This window comes from Austrofundulus limnaeus, unplaced genomic scaffold (genome assembly GCF_001266775.1).
Source record: "Austrofundulus limnaeus strain Quisiro unplaced genomic scaffold, Austrofundulus_limnaeus-1.0 Scaffold3, whole genome shotgun sequence".
In the NCBI taxonomy this organism is placed as follows: domain Eukaryota; kingdom Metazoa; phylum Chordata; class Actinopteri; order Cyprinodontiformes; family Rivulidae; genus Austrofundulus; species Austrofundulus limnaeus.
The window spans coordinates 1,993,209-1,998,592 of NW_013952405.1; the positions used below are offsets into that span (position 1 = coordinate 1,993,209).

The following is a 5,384-nucleotide window of genomic DNA, read 5'->3' on the forward strand; positions in this document are numbered from 1 at the left end:
GGGGGTGTAAAAAGAGTGATTGAGAAGATGTGTTTTTAGTCAGTAAGTAACAACCGTGTGATACATAAGGGWTGCAACCCTTGTTTGAAATTATACCTAATTAGTGCAATCTACTGTGAAAATTACATCTCTCGTTTCTCCGTCCCGTACTCTTTCAGTTCCTCTCTCGATCCCGCTCCCTGAGTGGAAGRCTAATTAAAGGAGAGAAATTAGATTTGGGCCTTTGCGTACTCTATAAAAAAAGGAAGTGAAGAGTCGGGAAGAGGAAATGTCAGACCCCAGACAAGGACACGAGATTGAACAGGTGAGACTTTGCCACTTAGGAGTGTGTTAAAGAGTAGTATCAGTGAGGGCACAGCACTGACTGAATGAGACAGCCGAAGTGTGATGCCTTGGGACATAATCCAAAATCCGCCTCTATCTGCTTCTGCTAATCCACTGTTGTATTATCCTGAGGTGGTCTTTATACCTTTTACTACTTCATCATATTTTGAAAGGTTTTTAGAAGCAGACAAGAGCCACCATTCAACTACATCATGCGCTGTCGGGRGTTAAAACCGACACTGAGCAAAACGGAAAAAAAATGTTAAAAGTGGTCTTTAGTTATAATAATTCAAAAWTCATTATTGTGTTTTAACAAATTTTCATTTGTATTACATTGGTTTCTTATCCTGAGATCAAAAAAATCTATTTTTTTACACTAATTGCAGGAATGTGGAAGCTTAGTGATTGATCATTTTCCTGTGAAATAGTTTTATCTTTGTTTATATTTTGTGGTTTTGTCACAAAGTATCAAAAAGGTACTGTGAAACAATAGAAACAACCAGGTATGAAGCCACAAAAATGTCAGGTATTTTTAAAATGTATTTTCAAAAATGTCTTCAAATTTGAAGTCAACTTGCTGCTGTTATGCCTCTTAACCATTAAGAGATGTAACAGTCAAAACAGTCAGTTTATCTAAACTTAGCACAAAAAGTAAAGAAATTTGTATTTTGCAGATTAATTCTTTGTTGTAACAATGCTTCTTACCAATAAATAATATGATTGGCACCTGATTGGCAGCACCAGGGAGTACCAGAAGCTCAAAACGTGTCATTGAGAAGGTTTGACAAGTTTTTTATGTGCACATACTCAGCTCTACTGCTCATCCCACAAATGCACGTTCCTTATGAATGTGGCACCATTTAAAAGGGAAATTAACAGGCTTTCGAACAGTATAAGMTTCATTGCCAAGAAGCATTGTTACAATAAAGACATAATCTACCAAACACAAATTTCCATACTTGTTTGTGCTAAATGACAWTGAGGCTCATAGCTGACAGATGGTTTCTGTGACTAGCCGTTTGTGGGCTTCAGGGTGAAAGTGTCATAGTTYCTGAAAGGTTAGTGCGTTTTAAAAATTCCAGTTTGTAAAACACGCACATCCGTCTTCATCTGCTCCTCTTTTCGTCCACACTGTCTCTATTCAGCTCCCTGTTGGTTTCAAATCCACAGTCTCGGGTCAGGTGCAACAGCAGGGCAGCAGTGGATCAGGGGTGTTGATGATGGATGACACAAGTGTTTGTGAGTCCGCGTGTGTACTTGTGAGTGTGTGTTCATGTGTGCGATCAAAAGGCTTTTCCGTGCATTACAGAGACACTCGTCGCTGTGAGGAAGTGGGGGAGGAGATAATGGACATGAGGACTGAGATTAGCAGCCCCCATCCCTGACACGTGTAAAAAAAAATGATGTAACTCGGCTGTGGCTCTGAGGGTTAACATCCTGTTACAGCATCACTTAACTATACAGACCCAAAACCCATTTGGCTCCATCATCCAATGCAACCAAATGGACTCAGTCTCCAGCAGGCAATGCAACGGCATGCCAGAGAAACAACAAAGAGTGTGTTTGTTTTAGAACCAGCAGTCCTGCGCTGCCCTCCATACCCCTCCCCCTGCTGGGAAACTGGCACCTCTTTGGCTTCATCTGAATTCTCACACGCAAACATAAAACATATGAAGGAACCAAAAAAACACTGTCCCATTCCATCACAGATAAACATACATGGAAAAGCCAGGGTGTGTTTACGTTAAGCAAAGGTTTCAGTATTATCTAATTCTTGTAATAAGAGAGATATTGGATAAAATGGCACATTTTGTTTGTTTCTGTGTAAAAAATAATATTACTTCCTACGAGTTTCATTGAAATTCATCCACTGGTTTATGAGACAAGTAGGGGTGACCCGCTTACCAGTTTTTATCAAACTGAGTATGAATACAGTTTGGGCCGTCAATACCTTACTGAGTTATTGCATATTGATTTTAAAAACACTTTTTTTATTATTTAGAACAAGGTGTCTCTTCTTCCTTGGGCCTAAAACAACCTATGAGACATGCTTTTTGGTCTATAGGATGAAACCGGAGCACCTGGAGAAAACCCACCATATTTTGCTAATTGAATGACACAGTTGACTCCAATAATGAAAATGTTTTGAAAACAGATTTCACTTGATCCGTTAGTGCTCACAAAATATATTGGGAATGCCTTTCAGCTACTATCACACAAAGTTTCAGATCAATATCAGTAAAACTGCAATGTGCCTTTTGTCTAACAGCCGCTGTTTCACAACCCTCCTACAGTGTCCTCTACTTGATATTGACATGTCCACAGAAAGCCAACGGGGGTTGAGACAAACAAATGGGTTTTGTTTAGATTCAGCTCCAGCTGTCTGCTTGTTTCCAGCAGACCTGTCAGGTTGGTGATGAGCATGGGTCGTTGCCCTTTTTTTTCCCGTTTTTATTCCTCCTGCAGTTTGCCACTGCGTGTGTATACATCTCTGGCAGTGCACAAATGGATAAACGGAAGGCAGCCTGGCATTTCCTGCATCTGCAAAAGATCTTTAGACATCGTGCCGAGGTTAGCCAGGCATGCCACACACACACACTGTCATGCTGCTGTGCCTATTTATGGTGTGCTGCTTTTTCTTTTGAAAGAAAAAAAAGTAAAAAAAAAAATCCCACTCCTGGACAATGCTCTGGAGTGTGCAACGGTCAAGCAGCATCATTTGCATGGCTGCTTATCTCGGATGTGACAATGCTGCCAGATTTCCCGAGCAATTTAAGCAAACTTCTAAAGAAATTCATCCCCCTAAAATGACTAAATGCCGAGGAGAACAAAATTATGTAGCGTGTGCAGAAGCCGGTGAAGGAGAAAATGCAATTCTCTCTGTAATTTACATGAAGATAAGGCAATAATGTCTATTAGACCCTTTTGTAGTTTAAATACCGTTTGCAAATGATATGTGGACATCTCATTAACAATAACTCTGCAGATTTATACTGAACACAATCTTACCTGCAAACTCACAGTTTACGCTTCAGCTCATGGCTTTAAGCTCTGAATTAAATCAAAGACCTAGAATACCTTAAAGGCGTGTAGATCACCTGCTGGCTTTCATGTCAGAGTAATAGACTAGGAACTATCACACCAGATTTTAGCTCAATATCCATAAAACTGACTAAATGAAAGCTATTTTTTTGTGTTTTCTGTTGCAGTCATCTTGAATCAGGTTGGCTCCAAAAGGTCATCAGTTGCAGAGGTACATCCAATGATTAAAATCTGTCCAGTGGTTTAAAAGATTTTTTTCCAACATTCAAAGCCTGAAAATTCTTGGTAAAATTTAAAATCAAGTTTTAGTGCCCTCTGTTAGTAATCAACATATCTGTTGGGAATCAATCCTAGCTTGTAGCACTCAAAATTTTAGAATATTTGCAAAGCTGACTGGATTATAGCCATATTTGTGTTTTTTTTTACATCAGTTAGCTGTGGCAGCCATTTTGAATCAGCTCCAAAAGTGAATTTGTTGTAGATGTATACCCACTGATAAGCAGAGGTGGGTACTCAAAAGTTGTACTCAAGTAAGAGTAGAACTAATTCAACATATTTCACTCAAAAGTAAAAAATAGTGTAAAAAGTATTTTGTTAAGGGGATACTTGAGTACTGAGTAACTAACTGATTTAAAGGGGCACTATTATGTAACTTTTTTGAGCTTTATATCATATTATAAGCTCATTACCTCATCAAAAACATACACAGAGTATTGTTTCGACTCATTCATGCATAGTTGTGAAATCCTATAATGTCCGATGGTAGCTATTCAGGAAAACAAAAATGGCTGGTTGGCTCTAGAATCACCTTTTAGGTGCAGCTCCTCCTCTGGACTGTGTCTCCAAGCTGAACCTCTGCATCATAGAACACGCCTCCTCCATGAGCAACAATTAGCCAACACCTGGTGAAACTGCACGTCTGCTGCGCTTGTTACTATGTCTCAGTCCAGTCCTTTTCCGATTAAAAAATGCCTTTGAGGAAATGTTTTTTCAGATGTGAAGGAGACTACCCTCTTTTTAAGCTTCACAAAGATGACGCAATTCTTAAAAAATGGTTGGACTTCAATTTTGGAAGTAACCCTCCAACGAAAAAAAAGTTATATTTGTGCGAGCCACTTTATGGATGACAGCTTTCCGAACAAAAGGGAATTTAACAGTGGACTAATAAGATTTTCACTAAAACATTATCGATGCAATTCCAACACTCAGGACACAAACACGTTGTCGTCTGTCCAGGTAAGCTGAAAAACAACTTGTTGTTTTGTTTGGTTGTTTGGTCTATCTGTGATCTATGGTTCCCATTCATAACTTATATTATGATCTGTGTTCTTTAGTTGGCCGACACCACATTTTAGTAATAAATAAATTAGTATAACAAAAACGTGTGTATGTGAGGATGACTGGGAGATATCTTACCAAGCTGAAACGCCATCTCTCTACTCGCTCCGGTTTATCAGAAAACATACTTTCCGAGTCCAGCATGAGATCCTTCAAGTAAGGTACAATTGTATCCTGAGTTGCTATTTTCCAAAACCGATACTGAAGCAAATACCTTTCTTCTAAGACTGGTTGTAAATGGCATGAAACTATTGTGATGACGTGCAGAAAAGGGCGTGACRGAATCGGTAGGAGGTTCTTGAAGAGGCAGAGGCCAATTTCAGGGTGTTTGGAAACGACTATGATGAGAAGTCAAATTGATTTTTGATTTATACATATTGACAGCATTTTCATAACAAGAGGGTGATATAGTAACTTTATTATGGTATGGAACTGAACTAAATGCCTGACAATTACATAATACTGGTCCTTTAATATTTTAAAATGATGTTATCAGACTGACAAAAAATAAACTGCAAATTCTGTTGTTTTTATAGGATAAAATGAAGAAAATTAATACAAATAAATAGCATAATTACACAAGAACAAATTCCATCATAGGAAACTCTTTTCCGAGTTCCAAGTTTTCTCATTTGTATGTATATACTGTGTGTGTGTGTGTGTGTGTGTGTGTGTGTGTG

The 5,384-nt window shown here is 38.6% G+C and overlaps 1 protein-coding gene and 1 long non-coding RNA gene across 2 annotated transcripts in view; one reads left to right on the forward strand and one right to left on the reverse strand.

The window, feature by feature from the left end:
- The window catches only part of samd10b (sterile alpha motif domain containing 10b), a 68,527-nt gene that overhangs the window by 58,504 nt on the left and 4,639 nt on the right, over positions 1-5,384 (reverse strand). The window lies entirely within an intron of this gene.
- LOC106523569 (uncharacterized) overlaps positions 4,203-5,384 on the forward strand; it is a 3,919-nt gene continuing 2,737 nt past the window's right edge. The window contains exon 1 of the long non-coding RNA XR_001310912.1: positions 4,203-4,602. This is a non-coding gene — a long non-coding RNA (uncharacterized LOC106523569). The remainder of the gene's footprint in view (positions 4,603-5,384) is intronic.